The sequence below is a fragment of the Micropterus salmoides genome, unplaced genomic scaffold (assembly GCF_014851395.1).
Source record: "Micropterus salmoides isolate LMB-PRFRI ecotype aquatic unplaced genomic scaffold, ASM1485139v1 Ms_hic_scaffold_16, whole genome shotgun sequence".
In the NCBI taxonomy this organism is placed as follows: domain Eukaryota; kingdom Metazoa; phylum Chordata; class Actinopteri; order Centrarchiformes; family Centrarchidae; genus Micropterus; species Micropterus salmoides.
In genome coordinates, this window is record NW_024040707.1 from 13,453,661 (window position 1) to 13,466,432 (window position 12,772).

The window sequence follows — 12,772 nt, forward strand, 5'->3', positions numbered from 1 at the left end:
CCTCGGACTTCCCCCACGGCGTCCTCCCGGCTCCCTCGTGCCTCCCCATTCAGCCTGCCACCACACCCCTCCACCAACCCCCTGATCAGTTCTCCCATGCCTCCTCTCTTCCTCGGCGTCCAGTGTCCCTCGGCTCTCTGGTCTCAGTCTCCTCGGTTCCCCGTGCCTGCGTTTCCCCGGCATCCACCTCTCCCTCAACCCCTTCTTTCCCCTAATAAAACCTGTTAATCCCCAGAGTTGCGTTTGGGTCCACTCTGTCCCCACACCACACCGTAACAGTACTTAGCAGAGGGCAAAACAAAGAGACAACGTTCAGCTATGTAGGGCTATTTCACTAGATAACTGAAAACTTTGACTGGTAGCACTAGATGAAAAGGCAACATCACCAGAGTCAGTAGGATTCATCCTCTGTAGTTAATGAATGTATGTCCAATCTAGCATGGCTAATATATATATATATATATATATATATAAACAATATAGATCTGTAGCAACTGTGGGAACAAAAGCCTTTAAACATGTTGAGTACATGTTGCCTGCTGTGTGCTGCAATATACACTCACCTAAAGGATTATTAAGAACACATACTAATACTGTGTTTGACCCCCTTTCGCCTTCAGAACTGCCTTAATTCTACGTGGCATTGATTCAACAAGGTGCTGAAAGCATTCTTTAGAAATGTTGGCCCATATTGATAGGATAGCATCTTGCAGTTGATGGAGATTTGTGGGATGCACATCCAGGGCACGAAGCTCCCGTTCCACCACATCCCAAAGATGCTCTATTGGGTTGAGATCTGGTGACTGTGGGGGCCATTTTAGTACAGTGAACTCATTGTCATGTTCAAGAAACCAATTTGAAATGATTCGAGCTTTGTGACATGGTGCATTATCCTGCTGGAAGTAGCCATCAGAGGATGGGTACGTGGTGGCCATAAAGGGATGGACATGGTCAGAAACAATGTTCAGGTCGGCCGTGGCATTTAAACGATGCCCAATTGGCACTAAGGGGCCTAAAGTGTACCAAGAAAACATCCACCACACCATTACACCGCCACCACCAGCAGCCTGCACAGTGGTAACAAGGCATGATGGATCCATGTTCTCATTCTGTTTACGCCAAATTGTGACTCTACCATCTGAATGTCTCAACAGAAATCGAGATTCATCAGACCAGGCAACATTTTTCCAGTCTTCAACTGTCCAATTTTGGTGAGCTCTTGCAAATTGTAGCCTCTTTTTCCTATTTGTAGTGGAGATGAGTGGTAACCGGTGGGGTCTTCTGCTGTTGTAGCCCATCCGCCTCAAGGTTGTGCGTGTTGTGGTTTCACAAATGCTTTGCCGCATACCTCGGTTGTAACGAGTGGTTATTTCAGTCAAAGTTGCTCTTCTATCAGCTTGAATCAGTCGGCCCATTCTCCTCTGACCTCTAGCATCAACAAGGCATTTTCGTCCACAGGACTGCCGCATACTGGATGTTTTTCCCTTTTCACACCATTCTTTGTAAACCCTAGAAATGGTTGTGCGTGAAAATCCCAGTAACTGAGCAGATTATGAAATACTCAGACCGGCCCGTCTGGCACTAACAACCATGCCACGCTCAGAATTGCTTAAATCACCTTTCTTTCCCATTCTGACATTCAGTTTGGAGTTCAGGAGATTGTCTTGACCAGGACCACACCCCTAAATGCATTGAAGCAACTGCCATGTGATTGGTTGATTAGATAATTGCATTAATGAGAAATTGAACAGGTGTTCCTAATAATCCTTTAGGTGAGTGTATAGCCAGCTGTCACCATGAGAACAGCACTGAAACTGTGTACTTTGCTGACTTCTGACAAGCTTCTCAATATGAACAGTAATACAGGCAGATCACTTAATGGCCATCTCATTACTGCTGTTTCAGTGATTCCAGAGAGCCACAGCTGTTCAACACAAAGTGATCAATTTCATTGAAAGAAAAGTGCTGTTCAACCAATTTAAACTATACCGTATTAATTAAATGAACACACAGGTGTGTGGGTCTGTGTGTGTGTGTGTGTTTGCATTTACAGTATGCAGTGTGTGTAGTGGTTGGGAAACTAAGAAAGGAAAGATATAGATTATAGGCAAATCTGATTCACTGAGAGGGTTGGGGACTTGAACTATGGCTGATTTCAACTCTCAGATATGTGTGTATATAAGAAGGTGTGGAAAGGGTGTAGAAAAGCTGCTGAAGTTGCCTTAGGTCCATTTTTCTACATCTTGATTTAATTCATTTCATCCTACCTTCCTCGGGTTTCCCCTCACTTTGCAGTCATCACACTTATTTTTGTATTTCTTTTGGGCATTAATGTAATGATGTACATTTACAAAAAAGGGAGAGGGGACAACTATTGATAGGTTTTATGATCCATAACTTTATTTAGCAAGTCAACACTAAGTGTCAAAATGATGAAGTGGAAGGCTGCCGTCTCTGTAGAGCTGTGAGCTGTGGTGCAGAGATAGAGAGCAAACTGCTGACTGCCTCCTTCTGTCATAGTTTTACATACTGTACATCTAGAACAGAGTTGAGCAGGGTGGTTACTGTCTACTGCAGGATGAGACCATGCTGAGATAAGCCTCTCGTCATCTCTCCAGAGTCCTCTCCTAGAAAGCTCAAGTCTCTGCGTGGCTGTTTTTATTTCTACCTAATCATTGAAGTTTTTTTCTCAGAAGATATGTCTGAGTAACTCTTCCCTCAACAGAAGAAGAGGAGGTTCAGTCGGCTGACAATCTATGTCTGTGGCAGGAAGTCTTTCTTCTTTCTAATTGTTTCTGAGTGGGTGTTTGCTCATTGGGCAATGCATTTGTAGATGTGCATGCACCTCTCTTTCAGTTCTTTGTGCAGTAACAGCTGACTCTGCCAAGGCTGCAGAGGAACTCAACATGTTCAATTGACCTCTACCAGAGGCCTCAAGGCTTCCCTTAATGGCTCTATTCATCAAGGGCACCAGCCTCTTTGAATGAGCACAAAAGGCAAGGTTGGCTAAAGTGGGCCATTACTGTTGCCAGGAACGTAATAGAGAACAGGTGTAGGTGAAAATCAGAAAGTTTCAAATGATGATATTTGTTTGTGGGTTTCAGGTTGTGGCCAGGACTCTTTGAGGCTTGTTCTTCTGTCATAACAGCTGAGGAGAAGGGTTTTAATGGGAGAGCTGTCATATGCCACTGGAGTGTAAGCCTCTTACCAGCTGTTTCTGTCTGTGTGTGTGTGTGTGTGTGTGTGTGTGTGTGTGTGTGGCCCAGAAACATTTGCATTTTTATTTTTACCCACACAAGCGTGTAGCATCTTCAGATGGCGATGTCAGTGGATCAGCCTGTCGGTTCCAAAGTGACATATCATGATAACCACTGATGGATTGACATGCAATTTGGTAAAGACATTCTTGGTCTCTTGATAATGATTCATAACAAATTTGGTGTAACCCTGAATTGTATGTAGTGCCAACAGCAGGTCAGCTTTTCCACTCAACACTTACAAACACCTCTAAAACAATGACTGGATACCCATTAACCTCAGCCGTACTCATCCTCAGCTGAGATGAATGAAAACCGTAGGCATTTGGCATGTTAGCATTCAGCTCAAAGCACAGCTTTAACCCAGGGCAGTGGTTCCCATTAACAAATGAAAAACTGATTTCAGCTACACACAAGAATACTTTGTGTCATAAGTCAAAATGGTTGGGAACCAACTGTCTACGCATAGTTACTGATTTAAGCTATTTAAGTCCTTTATCTGGCATCACCCTCAAAACAAACTTTACATTTTTTGTACCACCAGCAGAATTAAAATGATAAATGCTCTCTCCATTTCTTCAACCACCCAACAATTTTAATTTAGTTTAGTGGTTTTGTTTTTTTTGGCCATTTTCCACTTGATTTTTGGTTAATTACATGACAAATTGAATAGGGTCACACATACAAGATAGTCAGGATGTGTTGCATCATGCTGTGCTTAGATATCATATCTGCAGCACCCACACGCAATGAAACATTTTCTTTGCATTCTGCAGTGAAGCAAGTCACTATCATAGTTCTCCATTCCTGTAAAGGAAGTGGTTGCAACTGTTTCCTGCCATTTTGGACTACCCCTCACCCCTGGGTACATTGCCAGTGTGGGGTTGATGCAAGTTGTCACAACTCACCAAAGAAAGTATTGTCTGGGAGCTATATCCTAGACAAAATAGAATTTCATTGCTGATTTGGTGTCTATTTAAGCAAATGACCAGAATGGCCTAGGAGAGCTGTATTATCTATGGTCCCATTAGCTAGAGCACCGCTGACTTTGCCTATCTCTAAATCCGTCTAGTTCCTCCCCCTCGCAAGACAAAACAGTATTATTTCATAGAGTAATATAGTATTTCTCAATGCATTCCTATGTAGCCTAATATCACATTTATTCCCCAAAGTTTCACACCAGTTTTTATTCTGACAGATATGTAAATGTGTGAATTTGCACGTACTTGAACTAAATTAAATTATGCTGCAGCCTAAATGAGCGTGCCTAATGATGAAAACACTACCCATAACTGAACACTGTCTACTCTGGGCCATTGAACAAATGGTGTTGTAAAACACCAGACTTGAATATCTTATTATACAAAACATCTCATCAACTTGTATGGAACGTTGTGAAATTACGTGGAGCAACATGGCAGCATCCAAAGCTCACGGAAAGAAACAAGGAGCCATTTGGACTAACAGCAATCATTTCTAAATGAGTCATTTGGCAGTAGCAATTCTTTAAAAACAAAAAGGTCAAATAAACAAAATCACAATGTGCAAATACACAAGCAGGGCACAGAAAGGCATAAACAGTGCCTAAGATAGACAAAAATGTTTTAGAACTGCCATTCACTACTTGAGCAATTACTCAAGGGCACTCAAAATGAAGTGGTTTTGGTAAAAACTCTACTGGACCCAGAGACCATGTTCAATATTCAGTTTAGAAATCTGTGTTGACATAATGTACTGTAATGAAAGGTTTCCCGAGGCCAAGTTCTTCAAATGTCCTCAATAATAAGGTGAAGCTTGTGTATTTGGTTCTTTAAGTGGAGGAAGATGAACGAACAGAGGGACAGACCCAAGATAACAAGTGGATGAAATTTCACAGTGCAGCCACCAGAACATGGCAGGCCTGATATAAAGAGCAGATTTCTATTTTCTCTGTTATCAAACTCAGTGCCTTGTCTTTTATTTTCCTGGTGTAAACTCTAGAAAAGCGATACTTTCCATGTTTGCCGGAAATTAACAACTCAGTACACAACACTTTTGTCCATTTTTCACAATCTCTGTCTTCCCTTAGTTTTCTCAGCTTTTAATGTTCAGGCCGAGCTACCTTATCAATTTCCTTTCTCCTCTGTTTTCTTTCAGCACATCCGTTCCCTTCACCCTCCAGACTCTCTCATCTTTCATTTGTTGTCTTCAGGGCTGTTGGGCCACCCTGCTGTCAGCTCTCTGTCAATACCTCAGTGGGAATTGTCCCCAGTTGCACCGGTCATATTCACACTGCTCAGCAGATGTGGATGTCTAAGCTCTTAAGGAACCTGCAGAGTAGCTGTGACACAATGAAAGTGATGCAATTTCCTTTCTATGTTTCGTGCTTTTTCTTCGTGTATTTTTCCCCATCTCTGGTGACAGGGGTGGTGAAAGGATCTGGGCCTCTGGGTGGAGGGCTGCAGGAGGATTTGTTTAACTGGAGCAGTGTGATATAACAGCTGACTGGTCACTCTTTAGCTGCCTATGAAGGATGTCAAAAAATGAGAATGTTTCCTCTGTGATCAATAAAGTCATGAATAATTTCAATTTTTAACACTAGCAGTGTGGCTTTAGGAATGGAAATGTCATTCAGCCCACCACTTTGCTCTAATTGAACTGACTTTGGCATGTATAGCCGCATGTCGTCATTCCGCCGCTGGTTGTCGAGGTGGTGTCCAGCAAACGATGTGGGCTTTGTAGATCATTGGCAGACCTTCTGGGGAAGACCTGGTCTGATTCGGAGAGACGGCATCCATCCCACTTGGGAAGGAGCAGCTCTCATTTCTAGAAATCTGGCCAAGTTTATTAGTGGACCAAATCCATGACAACCCAGAGTTGAGACCAGGAGGCAGAGTCGCAGTTTAACACACTTCTCTGCCTTTCTAATTCAGCAGTTACCCACCCAAAACCCTACGCAGAGTCGCAGTCTAACACACTTCTCTGCTCCTCCATTTCAGGAGTTACTTAGTGAAAATCCTATAGTGAGGGTGGTCTGCCCCCCGACCATCGAAATTATTTAAATCAAAGGTAAACAGAAGAGGAGCTGTGTATAAAAACCTCATAAAAATTAAAACCACAAGTGCAATAGTGCAAACTAATAGGAAAATTAAATGTGGACTCTTAAACATCAGATCTCTCTGTTCTAAAGGTGTACTAGTAAATGAACTAATATCAGATTATGATATTGATTTATTTTGTCTTACTGAAACCTGGCTGGGTGATGGAGAATATGTTAGCCTAAATGAATCCACAGTCATTAATACTCACATTCCTCGAGGCACAGGCCGAGGAGGTGGAGTTGCAGCTATCTTCGACTCTAGCCTACTAATCAGCTCTAAACCTAAACTAAATTATAACTCATTTGAAAGCCTTGTTCTTAGTCTTTCGCACCCAAGATGGAAATCACTGCAACTAATTCTTTTCGTTATAGTGTACCGAGCACCTGGTCCGTACGCTGAATTCTTATCTGAGTTTTTGTCAACTTTAGTCCTTAAAACAGACAAAGTGATTTTAATATTCATGTGGACGTTGAGAATGACAGCTTTAGTACTGCGTTTATCTCTCTGTTAGATTCCATTGGCTTCTCTCAGAGTGTTCATGAACCGACTCACTGTTTTAACCACACCCTCGACCTTGTTTTGGTATATGGTATTGAAATTGAACATTTTATAGTGTTCCCACAGAATCCCTCTCCCTCCGACCACTGTTTGATAACTTTTGAGCTTGTATTGCTGAACTACACGCCATTGGGCAAAAATTTCTATACAAGATGTCTGTCTGATAGTGCTGTAGCTAAATTTAAGGATGCGATTCCATCAGCTCTAAATTCATTATCAAGTCACAAAGTAACGGAGGACTCCTATGCTAATTTCAGTCCCTCCCAAATCGATCATCTTGTTGATAGTGCTGCAGGCTTGCTGCGAATGACACTCGACTCTGTAGCCACTCTAAAAAAGAAAATAATAAAACAAAGACGGTTAGCTCCATGGTATAATATTGAAACTCACAAATTAAAGCAAATATCACAGAAACTTGAGAGGAATTGGCGTTCCACCAAACTGGAAAATTCTTGTTTAATTTGGCAAGATAGTCTTAAAACTTATAGGAAGGCCCTCCGTAATGCCAGAGCAGCGTACTACTCGTCATTAATAGAGGAAAATAGGAACAACCCCAGGTTTCTTTTCAGCACTGTAGCCAGGCTGACAGAGAGTCACAGCTCTATTGAGCTTAAGTATTCCCATAGCTCTCAGTAGTTACGACTTCATGAGCTTCTTTAATGATAAAATTCTAACTATTAGAAACAAAATTCACCAAGACCTGCCCTTAACTGGCACCAACGTATCTCTAAACTGAACCTTAGAAACAGCTGTAGAATCAGATATGTTTAGACTGTTTTGCTTCCCTCAGTCTTTACCAACTAACTTCAATAATTTCTTCATCCAAACCATCAACCTGCCTCTTAGACCCCATCCCGACTAGGCTGCTTAAAGATGTTTTACCCTTAGTCAGCACCTCTATACTAGATATGATCAATCTATCTTTATCAACAGGCTATGTACCACAGTACTTTAAAGTAGCTGTAATTAAACCTCTTCTGAAAAAGCCCAAACTTGATCCGGATGTTTTAGCCAACTATAGACCTATATCTAACCTTCCATTTCTCTCTAAGGTCCTGGAGAAAGTAGTTGCTAAACAGCTGTGTGACTTTCTACAGAGCAATAGTTTATTTGAGGATTTTCAGTCAGGATTTAGAGTTCATCATAGCACAGAGACAGCACTGGTGAAAATTACTAATGACCTCCTCACTGCATCAGACAAAGGACTTGTCTCTGACTGGTTTTATTAGATCTTAGTGATGCACTTGATACCATTGACCGGCTGACGGTGAGTGTCCTGGTTTTTTCTCCTTTTTATCAGTTATTCCGCTTTTTCCTTGGTTTTCTGTTCCCTGCCTGCCTCCCTGTGTTTTCTCCCCTGTGTGCTCTCTCTCTCCCTCTGCTCCTGAGCCCAGCCAACTACCTGCACCTGCATCTCATCAGCCACCTCGTCAGCCTGCCACACCTGCCAGTAATCACCTCATGCCTGCCTGTATTTCAACCCCGGTTCTCCACACCATCCTCGCTTGATCGTTGTTGCTCCATATCCGGTGCCACATCCACGTTTAGGCTCTCATGTTTCTTGTTTTATTCTCACATTTATTAGCACATTGTGCTTTGTCTCTGTTATCTCTAACCCTGTCTCTCTGTCTGTTTCCCTCCCAGGTACACTCACCCTCGTCCTCCGTTCAGTCGGCTGGGCTCATCCACCGGCCCTCTCCTCCTCGGACTTCCCCCACAGCGTCCTCCCTGTTCTCTCCTCGCTACCTCGGCCCCAGTGTTCCCCAGCTCCCTGACCCCCAGGCTCCTTGGTTCCCCGTGCCTGTGTTCCCCCTTCCACCTGCTGCCCCCGTGTTCTTGCTTGACACCCTCTGCTACAACAACTATTGTTACTAGTCCTATTGTTATTATAATCATTAACATTACGATTGTTATCATTAACACTACTATACATATCTATACCATTTTTCATTTAGTCTATAGCAACATCACCTTTACTGTGTGTGTGTGTGTGTGTGTGTGTGTGTGTATATTGTGTAGGCTGCCTCTCTCTCTCCCTCCTTCACCCCCAACCGGTCGAGGCAGATGGCCGCCCACCCTGAGCCATGGATCTGCTCAGGTTTCTGCCTCTTAAAAGCAAGTTTTTCCTTGCCTCTGTCGCCTAGTTCTTGCTCTTGGTGGGAATTGTTGGGCTTCTGTAAATAACTTCATAGAGTATGGTCTAGACCTGCTCTTTTATGAAAAGCGCTGTGAGATAACTGTGATTTGGCGCTATATAAATAAAATTGAATTGAACTTTGGTGATCCCCTGAGTATTTCTCTACCCCAATCATGAGGTTGACATTTATGATCATGAGTGAAATGTCTCAAAAACAGTTTAAAGGATTGCCATGAAATTTGGTACAAACTTGTCAGGGCGGATTGCAGTAACTTTGGCAATCCCTTAACTTCATCACAGGTCAAAATTTGACTTTGTCCAATACTCCCTTATGACTAGATACGTATAAAACTAATGAAATTTCCATTGACCTCAGCTGCTGCACTTTGTTTTGTGCTAATTAGCAATTAACTACAGGTAGCATGCTAACACGTTAAACTAAAATGGTAAACATAGTAAACATTGCCTGCTAAACATCAGCATGTTAACATTGTCACTGTTCACATGTTTGTATGTTGACATCAGCATTTAGCTAAGTAAAGGCTCCCTTGCAGCTAGCATGTCTGTTGTTACCAAAAGCCAAAATCAGTATAACCTTTTAAATTCTCAAAAGGCTGCATTTAATGCTTCATATGCAATGTACTTGTGTGATGAAAACCAATCACCAGCTATTCTGTATCATTCTGGATATTCTGTATCATAAAAGCTTATGGATATTAAAGTAAAGGTGCAATTTAATCTGCCTTACTAAACAAATTCCTGCCTAACTGACTCACTTTCTCTTCCCTGCACCGCCACAGCAATACCATCTCTCATCCTCTGTGGTGTCTGAGAAATGTAACCCATGCCTTGCAAACTGTGCACATCGAGGATGCACTGTGGGAAAAAAAAAATCAACTCAATTTCCTCCGAAAGTCTCATTCTTTCTACCTGCCACCCGTTTCCCATCTCCTCCCTTTTCTATTTTTTGCTCTCTCCCAGCAAGTGTACGGAGATTGCTGATTTATGGAGAGGCCCAGTTGCTGGTGGCCGGAATCCAGCCCGAATAAGTGATTTGTTCAAAGATTACAGACACAGAAGACAGGGAAAGAAGCATTAATGATGTTATGGACAGATCACCAGGTGTGTGTGTGTGTGTGTGTGTGTGAGAGAGAGAGAAAGAGACAGACAGAGAGAGAGACAGAAAGAAAGAAAGATAAAAGAAAGAAAGAAAGAAACAGAGATTGTCTCTGCTTTACTTCACAGAACTATATGCATTTCTCAGCAGTACAGAGACAGTCCATCATTAATGACACTCTGGCGTTAACATTAAATGCTTTCTGAGAAGTATTTCATTCTTAAGCACTCGCTTCTTTAAAAAACATCATGTTTCATGTGTCCAAAATAGAGCTTTGCAGGTTTATGATGACTCATACTTGTAACAGTGACCCACAGTGGGCCTTATTTGCATTTCACTCAACAAAGCCCTTCATCTGTTATGTAGAAGAAACCTATAAATAAAATAATTGTCTCATGGTAGTCAAGGAATTAACATTAACATCTAATTGGATGTTTATTTTATCACTTTAGAAACTAACCAAGGACACTGTGGAGAGGGCATCTTCAGTCTCCTCCACCCAGACCTCTAGCCATATGTGGCCTGGTTTGAGCAGCGGTGTTGACTCCTGCTCTACTTAATTACGTGTGTGATGGAGTGGTTCCCCCTACAGCAGAGCCACTGTGTCACACTGTGTCAGGGGCGGTGCGGACACACGGAGCTGACCAGTCTCACCTGCCTCACCTCTCTCTCTCTCTCGTCAGATCAGAATAATAAAAAAATAACAACAGCCAGAGAACAATTTCCTTGTGGTCAAGTGAATCTTTCATCATCTATTTCTGCTTTTCCATCTTTTTTGCCACTTACTGCAGCTTTCAATTTATTTTGGTGATGGTGCCACTTGGTATCAAAAGGGACGCATCATTGACTGTCCCGGGCTTCATTAGCAAGTCTCCCGGTTGTCTATTGGGAGTGCACAGAGTACAGAGCACATAAGCCTGGGTGGAGAATAAAGTGAAAGGCACTGAGAGTCCAAACTGTACCCGCAGAGACTATGCCAGACCACATTAACTGTTGCTGTAGCAACCATCTCCAAATCAGAAGAGAAAACTCGAACACTTTATGCAGAATAATATCTCAAAATGTCCTCATTCACTGTGTCTCTTTCTCCTTGTCTACCTCTAAAGATGATGTAAAATACTCTTGAACACTGAATTCATGGAAACCAAAGTGGTATAAGTGTGGCCACTCAGCAGTTAATGAAACAGAACTAAAAGGGAGAGACACAAGTTCTGAGATTTGGCTTGCTTTCAGCTATATCTTCATTCAAATTCAATACTCAATACTAAAAAGGCTATGACTACCAGTGACAGTGGGAGCTGAACTCCAGCCTCACTTGCAGAGTTGCACAAATTAAAACATTTTAGGAGGCTTGTTTTCATGACTACAGACTGAGAAGAGAAGAGGAAACAACGATAACACATACCTCTACTTCCTAACTTGATTTGTTTTCTCTAGATAAGGGTATCCTGAAGAACAGTTACCTGTGTACCATAAGAGGGTACAATAAACAGCATATTTTATTTCACAGTTATGAACATAACTCTTGAGCATTTACATATAGTCCTTAAGTCTCAAGCATGAACACTTTTAATCAGCCATGCTAATATATTCATAAATGATGAGGCAAACCGCTGTCTGAACAGAGGCTCTCAGTGTGTGTCTGAGGTGATGTCTGGGGGTCTGCTCAGGTGAACAGGCAGAGACACTTATCACCCACAGCAGAAACAGTCTTATGCATGCCCAGAATTCTCAATGACATTAGACTGATGTGCAGTTTGAACAAGAGAAAAGTGCTGCTTTTAGACGGGAATGCAAAGTGAAAATATATTATTAAGTGTAGAGTTTGTATGTTTTTTGCGTTCTGCAGTGGATGCTATGGAATAACGCATCAGATATTTTTCCCTCAAGACATTTTCAACTTGCTTTGGTTTCATTTATAGCTGTTATTATTGTCATTACATCTCCATGTACAGCTAACCATGGTTACTCATTTTGTAATGAAGCCGTTTGCTCATTCTTTGTGCTGTGAACTCATCGATGTTGACTGGGTTTCATTCTATTAAGAAACCTGTCAGTAAGAGTTACACAGTTAAATGGTCCATATCATCCACCAGTTGCCACACATCCGCCACAAGAATAACTGACCTACGACACAACCAGACACAGACAGGGAAGTGAAAAATTCTGACATGTAATCAGACACAGGTGTAGCAAGAAGCAATGTATTCCACGCACAGTTAATTTCACTGAAATGTATTGTATAATGCACTGTCTGGGCTCAGCTGAAAGATCTTTCCCTCTCACACCTTTAATTAGATCCTTCACATTATCAGTCTGACTTTTGTCCCTTTGGATTTGTGGATTTAGCACTGCTACTGTTGCAACTTGCCAGCATTATTTAAATCAACCTCCTGTATCTCCTACTTCATAGGTGATGTTGAGCATTGATGAATATCAACTTGGGGACGCTATAGATAGTACCAAAAGCCCTTTTGGACATAACCAAGCACCACATGTCTTTGTAAACCAGCTCTCTTTGATTTGGAACTCACTCTCTCAACTTATGCCTGTTTTGTTTGTGCAAACATTATTACCTTGTATGTGAATGCTTGTGTCAGGATAGTAAGCTGTGTATTAGCAA